A 13342-nucleotide genomic window follows, 5' to 3' on the forward strand; every position below is an offset into this window, starting at 1 on the left:
CATGAAAAAAAGGTCATAGTATAGTATGTCGTCCGAAATCTTGAAAAAAAGGTGATAGTATAGTATGTCGTCTGAAATCATGAAAAAAAGGTGATAGTATAGTATGTCGTCAAAAATCATGAAAAAATGTCATATTATATGGTATGTTTTGAAAACTCATAAAAAAGTCATAGTATAGTACATCGTCCAAAATCAAGGAAAAAAGTCATAGTATAGTATGATGTCAAAAATTGTCAAAAACGTCATGTCGTCAATAGTCAGTTATAGTATAGTCTGTCGTGCAGTATATCATCAGTCATCATGAAAAAAGTCATAGTATAATATGTCAGACACATTTATTATAGAACATTACAAACTGCTTAATTCAGTATGATGAAAAAAGTCATTATTAAGAATGTCCCAAAAAGTCATAGAAAAGTATGTTTAAATAAGTCACTGTATAATATGTCACAAAAAGTTGTAGTTTAGCATGCCCAAAAATGTCACAGTATAGTGCGTCAAAGAAATGTCAGCAGTATATGAAAAATCTCACTGTATAGTTTTTCATAAAAAATGGTTAAAGTATAGTTGGTCAAAACCAATCATAGCATAGCGTGTAACCAAAAATATAATAGTGTAGGAAAAAAGTCATGTCATGGTTTGTCAAATAATGTCATAGTATAGTATGGAATAAAAAAAGTCAAAATATAGTAGGTCAAAGCAAGTCATAGTATAGCATGCCATTAATAATGTTACAGTATGTCAAGAAATGTCAGTGTCGTATGTTAAGAAAATGCAAAAGTCTAGGATGTTGAAAAATATTATTGTATCATTTGTGAAAAAAATGTCATAAGTTATAGTTTAGTGTGGCAAAGAGTGTCATACTGTGAAAATAATATCATAATAGCATGTTGTAAAACTGTCACAGTATAGTATATCAAGAGTTGTTAGACATGTCATATTATAGTGTGTAAGAAAAGTCACAGTATATTGTGTCGTAAAAACCTCACTGAACTAAGATTTTTGTTTCATATTGCTGAAAAATAGTTTAACTGATTTTCTTAAAATTTCTCCCAGAGAAAATTCCCTCCACACTCCTCTGGAGGGTGGGGTCATTAGTGTTGAGTGGTTACGGTCCCCCTCGATGTTAAATAGGCGATTACGGCCCTGGCGCTCTCCCCGACTCCTCTTTAATGCACAGCCTCCTGCAGAGCTGACAATAGGAGGGAAGGTTAAGAAAAGAACAGAAGTCAGATAGAGATGGAAATTGAGTGAAAATTGAAGGAACAAATTGAGAACAGGCAGGAGACTGTCTGTGCACCTCTCCTCAGCACACACATACACATCAGCGAATACAAAACTGTGTAAAGCACAAATCTGCAGAGCCAGCTGCCTGCTCAAGTGTACTTGACATTTAAATTCATACAGCCGGCCCCTCTTCCCGCACGCTGCATATTGATGTATTCTGGAGCAACAAAACATTTGTTAGAGAGCGAGAGCGGTGTGAATGCAGGAGGGGAGGAGGGACACTGTGTTTATGTAGGAAAGAGAAAGAAAGATAATTAAAGAGACAGACGGACGGAAAGACGCAGCAGACGGGAGGATCTGTACCTGCGGCGGTGGAGTGATGAATCTGTTTGTTTTTCTTTCTAATAGAGCACACAAATCTCCTTCAACCACAGCCGAAGACACAGCGCTCCACCCAGAAACCATCTTTTCTCCCTCACCTCATCTGTATCTCTCCACATTAGAGACAGCTCCAGACTCACACACACACTCCTTATCAACCAGGTGTAATTCAGGTGTGTGTGATCAAAGTATACAGGATCACAGGAGAAGTGTATCTTATGAATGTGTGTTGTGTTTCAAATGAAGAAACCAGATCATTACCTCTGACCAGCAATTGTTTATTCTGAGTGTGCACATTTCTACACTCTTCATTAAGGATATCTTTATTTTTCAGAGCATGTTGAGAAAGAAAGTTGAAAGTTGTGAGTCACTTTTAGGGCTAAATTTACCGTGAAACTTCAGTCAAATGCCCAGGCTATTATTTGCTTAAATCCCTGAAATCAAAAGGCCTATGTTTGGGACCAGCCTTTAAGTCCTTTCACACAAAAAGATCGGGAAATACAATCAAATTGTCTGTTTAAACTGGTATGAATATTAGGCTTTAGAGAATATATGAGTTCAGTCAGGAACACTTTAGTTAAAGAAAACTTTATTTCCATTTGCAGTATTACTCTGTTCTGGGCCCTCTCTGCCTGTCCTCAGGCCTACGCAGAAAGCCTCTTCCAGACGCCTACATGGAAAACCTAAGGCAGAAAGAGCAAACCTCCCTGCCCTTCCATGTGCAAACAAAGAAAGCTTGAGGCAGGGAGAGCAACCTCCCTGCCCTTCCATGTGCAAACAAAGAAAGCTTGAGGCAGAGAGAGCAAACCTCCCTGCCTTTCCATGTGGATGATTCTGATTTATAAAGCTCTTCTTGGCTTGGTTCCTGCCTATTTATGCACTTTTCTTCAGAGAACTAAAAGCCATAATGTCTAACGATCTAATAACATTTTGCACCTGTCTGCTCCTCGTGTTCGGACTGAAATGGGAAAAAAAGCATTCAGTTTCTCTGCCCCCTCTGCTCAGAATACTCTGCAATCTGAACTAAAAATACCTGAACTTATTTCACCAGAAGCCTTTTGCACTATCCTAAAAGACTGAGAACGGGAATCCATCAAACAGTGTTTTTGTTCTTAAACTGTTACTGAAACCATAACTCCTGCACTTTATTTGTCAAATTGTTTAGATTTCTATATTTCAGTGTTTCTATCTTTTTATCTGTCTTTACATTTGTAGTATTTATTATGACGTGTGCTGCTGCCTTTCTTGGCCAGGTCACCCTTTTGAAAGAGGTCTTGATCTCAATGGGTCTTTTATCTGGTTAAATAAAGGTTAAATAAATGAATAAAAAATGTGCAAACAAAGAAAGCTTGAGGCAGAGGGAGCAAACCTCCCTGCCCTTCCATGCGCCTACTTCCAACCCTAAGGCAGGGAGAGCAGCAGCAAAGACCCCACGAGAACAGAACAGAGCAGCATCAATGACAAACAGAAATGACATTGATAGCAGCATGAACAGGAGGAGCTGGGGTGGAGGCAGGTTGGATTAATTTTTATGTAAAACCCTTTTGATTCTTTTGACCTGAGGACTCTTATGGACTAAAGGCTATTCAAGGACTGGACACTAACCTAACATCTGAATAGCTTCTATAAAAAATGAACTGCTTGTCAAAGTGTGTCGCCACACTGGCCTAGTAAAAGGGACTGGGTGTTGAATTAAAGTTTTACGGTGAATGAAAAAGATTTAAACCAACCATGACAGTGAAGTTTCCACTCACCATCTTGTTCTTTTCTGTAAAAAAGTCTCATCCTTTGGATTTTCCCTGAAAATTCGTCCTGAGTCCTTCACATAGAAGTCTGTCCACAGGCTGTTGCATGCAACTGAGAAATTCTGGTAAAGTTTTAGTTTTTAAGTTTCGTTACAGTCTGTTTACTGATTGCCAAAAAAAAAAAAAGATTAATACACGTAACAAGTTACATACACAACCTTTAAACATCATGGGACTACAGGGCGTCTGCACGAACTGAATCCTAAAAATAATATAGACGTACTTGCAAATGACAAAAAAAGTCCCTGACATTTGGTGCACGAGTCTGCCGAGCGAAGTTGGAGATTTTCTGTACTAGTGGCCCAAATCCTTAAAGTCCACCTTCACATCCTGACACTGCAGTAATCCTAAATGAACTTGGAGTGAGTTTGAAGCATCAGCCCAATGAAATCCCATCAGGAGACTTTCTGTTGGTCTCTTTTAGTTTTGTTGGAGGAAACTCACTGTGTGCCTGAATCATTCTTTTCCCCTGCTGGCTGCAGTTTGTGTGTTATTGATGGAGAGGTTTAGAGGTATATAATGTAAATGGCATTTCAGCAGTTCAGACAAGAGTGTGCTTTGCTCCTGACAGGGGGAAACAGTGTATCTGCAGATGGATGTTATTGGACTGAAATGAAATGGTGAGAAAACTTTGTCTGTCTCTGATTAGCTCCCACTCCGTCTTTGTCTCACCTCCTCCCATCAGCTCCACTCAACACGTACACAAGCTTTCAACCTCCACCCATCACTAACTTTTCTCTCTCTGCTCTCCGCGTTCAAAATGTGATTTGATCCTCGCAACATTGCATCACTTTCCAAGTTGAGTGATGAGCGATGCAGCTTTTCAGCCCGACGCCATGAATCATTCATTCAGATGAGTCTGTGACAGCGGTGTCATCGCCTTCCTCTAATACCTGACAGCAAGAAAAAAGATTCTTCATGCTGTGAATGGAATATTTTATGCTGCTCCATCCACCTCCTGACACGACGAGCTCACAGGGAGACTGACTTTTTATTTTATTTTATTTAAATAAAAGTGTTTAATGAGATCGTTTAAGCACAAAGTCATTTGATTTTTTTTAAGTCAGGTGTGCTCTAGATTCACATAAGGTTGGCTTATAAGCCACTGAATCTTTTAATCTTAAAATAAGGCCTTTATTGACCCTTTGCTAAGCTCTGCCCCTTTGTAATGGTCTGTCAAGCTGTTGGAGATGGCACGGAGCCCACCCTGTAACTAACTGCCCTCCCTGAAGAAATATTATCATATTCTTGGAAAGACGAAGAGAGAAGCAGACAGAGGGGTCTACAGTCTGTGTCTGAAGGATATATCCAGGATGTCAAACTGACTCAGCAGCAACAACAGGTTAAAAAGACAAAGATAGTTAGAAGCTAAAGCCGAACTATATATACGATATAATATTATTACATTTACAATGTCACTTAACGTATTTCCACTGCTCCACTTCCCACAGTGCACCACCAGAAAAAATATCACCCGAAGGTTATCGTGGTCACCATGTCGTTACAGACTACATTATAGAAGGGTCGTAGTGATCGGCACATCTGAGACTGTGCATTGTCATGTTCGGTGTGTTTCCATTAATACACACGGAACGCATGTCATGTGACCTTACATTACGTCAATAACCATCATATTTATTTTAAGCCAAACCATGACTTTTTTTCTAAACCTAATCACATTCGTTTTTGTGACCTAAACTTAAGGAAGTAAACCTTAAACAATCAAGCTGTTTTACCTACACTGTGAGTTTATTTTCAAGCAGAAACTGTACATTTCCTGTGAAAAAGAAAGTTTATTTTGAAAAGACACAAAGTACGTAATGAGTGCACATTGACAGGCCGTCCCTGAACATCCAGAACCGAAGCAGGTAGGCGCCTAACACATCATTTTGACAAGTATGGCCACTGACAGAAAGAGTTGAGACTTTTTTTTATACCAAAATGTAGAAAACATCATCATCCTCACTGTGACCTCGTCACATGTCCACGTTTGGTCATGGACTTTCCACGTCCACATATGGCGTCCAAGGTACCCTGGGTGTGTTGGTTGTTGACGTTCTGGGACGCCGTGTCAACTTCAGCCTCCTACATGCATTGTCTGTTTTCAAAATACACTTCTGTTTTCACAGGAAATGTACAGTTTGATACAGTCTCTTTCAAAATAAAAGCACTACGGCAGTACAACACCGCCAACTGTTTCTTTCCTTCAACAACACACACACACACGTGGTAGTCGAAGTTGGGTTTAGGCAACAAGAACAGGGTTTGGCTTTAAAATCTTACAGGAAGTGAACACCGGCGTCCTGGGTGAAAGTCGGCGGGTGTTGGACCCGTCTACCACTACTCCTGCCCGCCCCACTTGGCCGCCTTAACTTTTGTTGTTGTTGCCCCCCCCCCCCTGCTGTTAAACAATAAAACCAGCCACCACTAATCATGCCAATGTGAAAGGACGGTTTTGTTCGTGAGTGTCTGACGCCAGAAGTCACTGACCAACACTTGCATGATGAAACTGTGCCTCCCGAAAAACACGGAGATTTTGGCCTTTAAAAACTCTTCTTACCTTTGGCATGGACATTGAAGGACGTTGCACATACTGAAGGTGAAAATGTAGTTAGCTAACTAACGTTAACTATGTTCATTTTTCATATGTAAATGTAATTTTTGATGATGATGATGATGATGATGATGATGGACAGAATTTTCTTTGAGAACGAAGGAAGAAAAAAACCCATTTTTATGAAGACTTTTGTGGCGGAGGGCTCAGAGCTGTGAGAGCTGGACTGTGTCTGTAATCAGCTCCACTGCAGGAACAAGGAAACACAGACCCAGGATCAGCCTGTGCCTCTCTGTTTAATTATCCAATGAAGAAGTTTTACAGGGTGTGTTTATGCAGTGACATTCATTGAGTCATATCTCAGTGGATAAAAAGCTAACAGGCATCTGACCAGATCATTTATAACCCAGTCTGATGTTTCACAGGAACAATGAGTGATGTGTTAACAGACGGGAGCTTCTCTGTTTCAGATACATTAATAACACACTAACTATCATACATTTGTCTCCAGAGCTCTCGCTGTAACAGCTTGCTGCTGAGGATAACTAATGCATAATTAAAGTGATGAACGTAATAATGTTGTCTTCCTCCGGGGCCGTGAATTGTTTCTTCTCATAATTGGAACGGAAGTGATTGTTTTTGTTTCCAGGGTGTGTGATTTGCTTCAAAGCCGATTCATATACTTTCTTTATTTGTTTATTTTTTTAGCGAGGAGAAATGCAAATAGCTTCCAGATTAAACTGCAAGACAATCTGAAAGAATAATAAAGTCTTAATAGAGAAAAAACTCAATTTAGACTTCCTAAGAAACAATGCCACAACGCAGACTCAGCCTTCACCTGAGCTCTCTGACACCCTCCGTACAGACCAGTCACCGTTATGAAATAAAAATAAGTGAAGACTTGTGGGCTGAGAACATTCAGGAGTGCATTAATTAATTACAAAATTATTCTAGTGTGTATTTCAGAAGACAAAGCAGCTTGTCATAATTAGCAGCCTCGTTCCTGTGAAGGCTAATTTAGGATGTGTCCATGAATAACAGCAGCACCACCTCAGCAAAATAAAAACTAGATTTGGGTTATGTTTCAAAACAGGAAACTCTGCACACGTCCCAAGACAGTTCAAGTTCAGCCAAAGTCATCCAAGAATGAATATCACATTTCCTCCAAACTTGTGAGCTCAGCTGAATCCACCTGAGTGTCTCCGCATAGTTTCTGTTCCAGCCGTCGCTCGGCTGTTTTCCCTCTCTGTTCCTGCAGGAATCCCATTAGCCTGCAGGACGGAGCGGTGCACATTACCAAGCGTATCTGCACAGCCTGCAGGTGCTGGATCTCTGAATATGGAACGACGCTGATTACTAACCACATATAAAGATAAGCAGGTGCTGTGTATTATTATTTTCTGTTTTATGCTTCTGTCAGAGTCGATGAGACTTTTTATCTGCAGCAGTGACCAGCGGCTGCAAATCTGCTTGTTGACACAACATTCAGTCTCAAGACTAAGCTGAGTTATTTTGTATGAAGAGGAGACACAGTGTGTTGATCCACAGGAAAGTATGAAGACACTCAGGGTGACTGCTGGTGGGACTGTGGAGCTACAAAGAGTGAAGAGACGCAGGAAACAGACACATTTTCAACAGTTCATTCCAGGCAGCAGAGAGGAGAGGAGCACAATTAGCTTCAATAAACAGTAAAAGTCTGTCTGAGTAAAAAAGGTTCAGAGAGAGAGAAACCACCTGGAGAGTTTATTACAGCAACTCTCAATACTGCATTTTCATTCTGAAGATCAATCCTGGCGTCAGCAGGATCAATACTACAAAGAGATTTGTTTCTCTTTTCTATGTCGCACAGATTTGAATGTTCAAGGGTAAAACTGTGCAAACAACTCACTTGTTGTGAACACATTTAGGGCATGCACTCTGCTCTCTACCTAATACCTTGTCTTTGGACTGTCCTCAATTTAATATATGTCAAAAATAATTTGCACATCATTACATTCTGTTTGTATTTACGTTTTACACAGAAACAGATGTTTGAATGGACTGAATGAAAACTAAAAATAAGGAATTACAGGAATGAGAGATATCAGGCGGCAATAGTCACAAACAACATGAGACAGATGAGACAAAAAATATGCTAAAAACAATCAGGATGAAACAGAGATGTGATTATCAAATCATTTCAAACACAGTCATGTGAAAGACTCCGCTGTAAGAACAACAGAGGAGAGAGCACCCAGGCTCTGCAGCAATATTCTGCAGAAGGTTCCAGGCAGCAGAGCAGCTCACAGAAAAACCTGTTCCGCCCAGTTCAGAGCCAGCGTGGGGAGCTGCTGGTGAGACTGAGTCCTGGGACCAGAGCGCACAGCTGCTGGTGCTGCTGGTGCTGCTGGTGAAGAAATGTACATGGTTACGCTCAGTGAAATAAATCCAGTGTTGCCTTTAGACTGGAGAGGGTGGACGTGATCCACAGGTGTCAAACACATGTTTCAAACATTAAAACTAAAGATGTGGTTCAGACATTCATGTTCCCTCAGCATCATCTCTGAAACATCTGCTGACTGCTGGTTATACCGCTGATGACATCAGGCTCAAACGCGTCCAGCCGCCTCTCTGTCAGCGCCGCCACATTTGTGCTACATTTAGGCTCTCATGTCGATCTATCTATGTTGGTGGTGCCCTCATCCGGACGAGGACATCAGCTCACTTGTCTGTAAACTCTCCATTTGCTGACTTCTAGCGAGCTGCTAGCCAGGTCGAGGTTTTTAAATGTTAACGTCAGGAGCTGTAATATCCTCAGTGCTGTGTTGAAGGCAGCTGGACTTGTTTCAGTTTCATGAAGATGTTTCACCTCTGAACCACCAGACTTCTTCAGTTCAAACTGACTCGCAGGCTGGAAGCCATGTGTGGGAGTGAACCCTTACAGAGTTGTCGACGTCACTACAGCCTGCAGTTTTCTAGTGTTTTTCTTGAAAATCTGTGGTTAATAAGAATTCAATATATTATAATAATATAATAAAATCATTATAAATAATGTCCCTACACTTGTCTTCACTGTTGTGTTACCACCATATTACACAATAAAAAGGGAAAAAATAATATAAATAAAATAAAATATATTAAGTTTGAAAAGCTTGTTTTCCATAAAAATCTGTGGTAATTAATAATAATAGTAAGAAAAAAAATGAAAATAATTAAAAAAAAATAATGTCCCTGCACTTGTCTTCACTTGGTCTGTTACCACAGTGATACAGAAAATAGGGGAAAAAATAAAGTAAAATAAAATAAAATTAAATAAAAAAAAAAAAAGTTAAATTAAATAAAATAAATTTGGAAGGCTTGTTTTCTTTAACAATCTGTGGTAATTAATAATAATAAAACATTTAATAAAAAATAAAATAATTAAAACTATATTACTGCACTTTTCTTTAGGCTACTTATCACAGTATTACACAGTAAAAGGGGGGATAAAATAAACTACACTAAATTAAATAAATATAGTTTGGAAAACTAATTTTCTTTCTAAATTAGTGGTGATTATTAGTATTATTATTTTTACTACTACTACTAATGATAATAATTATTATTATTTTAGTATATATAGAAATATAAAAAAATAATGTCCTTGCACTTTTCCTCACTTGTTCTCTTATCACACAATTAAGGGGAAAAGAAAACATTTAAAAAATAAAGATTTGCAGTAAAATAAATACAACCATTTAAATTTGTATGCTCCTCCCCCAAGCCAAAATAAAAAAGTCCCTCTCCAGTGCTTAAAAAATTATTTGACATGCCTCCAACTTTTTGCACCACCCACTCCCCCCTCGCAAATAACGAACAGTCCCTAAAGTTTAACTGCAGATAAACAAATGATGGACAGGACATGTAGAATATTTCTCATGTAATGGAGCAGCAACAGTAAACATGCAACTAATATTTCAGTTACTGCTTATTGTTTTATTAAAAAGGAACTTCAGAGATGAAACCTGTGATCTTCAGTAGTTTGATATTCAACACATTGAGCCACAGGGACAGAGGTGTCCACTAGATGGAGCTGCTGTTCCACACACCACCTGCTCTTCAGCCTCCTCCTCATGTTTTAACACTGAGGGTTTTTTTTGTCTGGGATTCTACTGTGAATTTTTCAAAGGATAAACTCTTTATTTTTTTCTGATCACCATAATCAAGTATATGGATATGCCATGAGGCAGACGATGTATACAGAGCCCCAGCTTTAACTGAATAAGCGATCTTGCAGCGTCAGAGCGACGGTGAGGGTTTTATGAAAACCACTCTGGACCAAAAATCCAATTTCCAGAGCTGTGATGGACTGTCAGAGCGATGCTAATTGCTCTCTCTCCTACTGATAGACAGAACAAAGGCTGGCAATCAAAGTCCACTTTTGTCACACTCATTAGCCCAGTTACTGCCCATTTATTTCAGATGGGTTTTCTCCCCTTAAAGCGTCACAGCTGAGTGTTAACAGTGTTATGTGGGGCTGCTATAAATACCGCCACAGCCCGGGATGAAATTTGATGTAACAGGAGTGTTTTGAGTCACACTGCAGCATCGTTTCATTCAGCCCCACCTGCCTGAATGTGCTCAGGTACAGATGGGATCAGGAATAAGCTGCTGAGTTTGGACGGTGATGTGATGCATGAATACGGCAGAACAAACAGTAATGGGATCTTTCACAATGTATAATGCTGTCTAAAATGAATGGTTTACACTATCCAGCAATTCAAATGTGCGAGGAGAGCGTGAAGAATGGTGAGATTAGTTTTCCTCTAAGCCTCTCAGAAGGAGAGAAGCTCATCAGGAGGAGATCATGAGGCAGCACTTTCTGCTCAAACCCCACGACATACAACAACACCTGTGCCCACAGATGCAGCCATTATTCTCACATTATCCTCCGTACTGTGCACGATGCACCATCCTATATACGGACATGTTGCACACAAGGTGGGACACAAAAATTAGTTTATTACAATACATATAATTGAAGGATCAGCAAGAATTATTCAAAACAACAAAGAGAATCACAGCAGGATTAAAATGTGTTAGATGTGTCGGGAAAATCAGACGTTCTGGCCCATCGGAAGGATTATGATCTACTTCGTTTGTCCGGTTCAGTCGCCAGAAGAAAATGTTGCGTTGTGCATTTCTGCAAACCACTAATACGTTACATTTGCACGAATCATATCAGCGTTTAAAGTGATGTAGTATATGAGCTGACTTTGTCATCAGGAGGTGGAGGGGATGATGGACGATGTGACAAAATCACTCCACATTGACCAACTGTAAAATGCTCCTCAAACATGAATGCAACAGTTAACATAATTCAGCTTTGAATAATAATAATAATAATATATCACTTAGACCATTTTCTGCAGTACTTTCAGTTTTGATAATTTAAATATGTAACTTGATAAAATTGGACTTCTTTACTGTTTTTGTGCTTTTAGTGAAGGATCTGAACACCTGATCACCACTGATGAATTCACACTCAGATGTAGGTGTGAAGATTCCTGTTATACACAGTTCACGTGGGATCAATGAAGCAAACATGCTGCAGGAGAAATCACCGTGGAGAACTGGAAGTTTTATTTCTTTGTGTGTGTGTGTGTGTGTGTGTGTGTGTGTTTAGTGGCCTTCACTACACTTCATCAAAGTGCAGCACAGTCACTGCTGTAACGGCTCTGCTGCACATCATTGCTTTTTGGGTGAAGGGCACCGCGATGTCACCAAGAAGAGGATGAAAAGGACAAAGGAGAGCGGATGTGTATCTGCTGAGAGGATTCTCAAAGTCTGATCCTGACCTTCCCCCTGACCCTGGAGGAATCATTCAGTCCCATGCCTCGTAAACTTAAAAAAAATAAATAAAAATACTGCCTTGTGGTTGTATGCCTCTGTGAAACAGTTAAGTTGCACTTATGAGTTTCCATCCATGCCAGTGAAAACATGGATGCTTCACACACAGAAGGTCTATACAATCAGCACAGTTTCATGATTAGAGTCACCAATTCAGTATCTGACCAAATGTCTCCCCTTCTGTTCCTGAGATATGACGCTGAATAATGGACAGGAAATTGTTCAAAAGTACCTGAAAGTGTGACGGACATTCATGTGAAATTTTGTAATAATTACTGTTTGAATTCTTGAGTTTTGGCCAAAAACATGTTTCGTGATGTCACAGCGACCTTGACCTATGACCACTAAATTATAATCAGTTCATTGCCGAATTTGAGAAAACTCCCTAAAGGCCTTGGTGAGATATTTTTCTCACAATTATGAGATAGGTGCAAAGTCACAGTGACCTTCAATTTTACCATCAAATTCTAATCAGTTCATTGTTGAGTCCAAATAGATGTTTGTGCTAAATTTGGAAGGAAAAAAAAAATCCCCCAAAGCGTTCTTGAGATATTGCATTACCAAGAATGGGATGGACAGACGACAACCCGAGAACATAATGCTTCTGTCTACGGCTATCACCGGCTAAGAGGCATAAAAATGATATTTAAGCAAGTGAAGGTTTACTTTACTAACAACAATCTACTCTCCATCTTTAAGCACACATACAGAAGGAAATTCAACAACCACTACACTTCCACATGTGACCATGAATGAGAAGAAGTTGGTGGCAGCAGTAATGTTGAATTTGAAGAAGTTCCCTCAAGGTGTTGTTGAGATATTGCGTTCACCAGAATGTGACAAAAAGGGTTGCAGTGACTTTGATGTACCACCAAAATCTAATCAGGTCATCTGTGACTCAAAATGGATGTTTGTGCCAAATTCAAAGAAATTCCCTCAAGGTAGTCTCTAGATGAAGTTGTTCATGTTCTGACGGATGAGCCGGATGCAAGGTCAAAGTGACCTTGACCTCTGACCACCAAAGTTTCATCAGTTCATCAATCATTCCAAGCGGATATTTGTGCCAAATTTGAAGAAATTCCCACAGGGTGTTCTTGAGCTATTGTGTTCACGAGAATGTGATGGGAGGGGTCACTGTCTTTGATTTACCACCAAAATCCAGTCAGGTCATCCGTGACTCAAAATGGACATTTGTGCCAAATTCAAAGAAATTCCCTCAAGGTGGTCTCGGGATATAATGTTTAAGAGAATGAAACGGACACAAGATCACAGTGACCTTGACCTTGAGAAAGTAGTCGCAGACCAGCTGTGTGATTTTCTCCATGATAATAATTTATTTGAGGAATTTCAGTCAGGATTTAGAGTGCATCATAGCACTGAGACAGCACTAGTTAAAATTACAAATGACCTTCTGATTGCTTCAGACAAAGGACTTGTCTCTGTACTTGTTTTATTAGATCTTAGTGCGGCGTTTGACACTATTGACCATCAAATTCTGCTACAGAGA

Source organism: Epinephelus moara, chromosome 24 (genome assembly GCF_006386435.1).
Source record: "Epinephelus moara isolate mb chromosome 24, YSFRI_EMoa_1.0, whole genome shotgun sequence".
Classification (NCBI taxonomy): Eukaryota; Metazoa; Chordata; class Actinopteri; order Perciformes; family Serranidae; genus Epinephelus; species Epinephelus moara.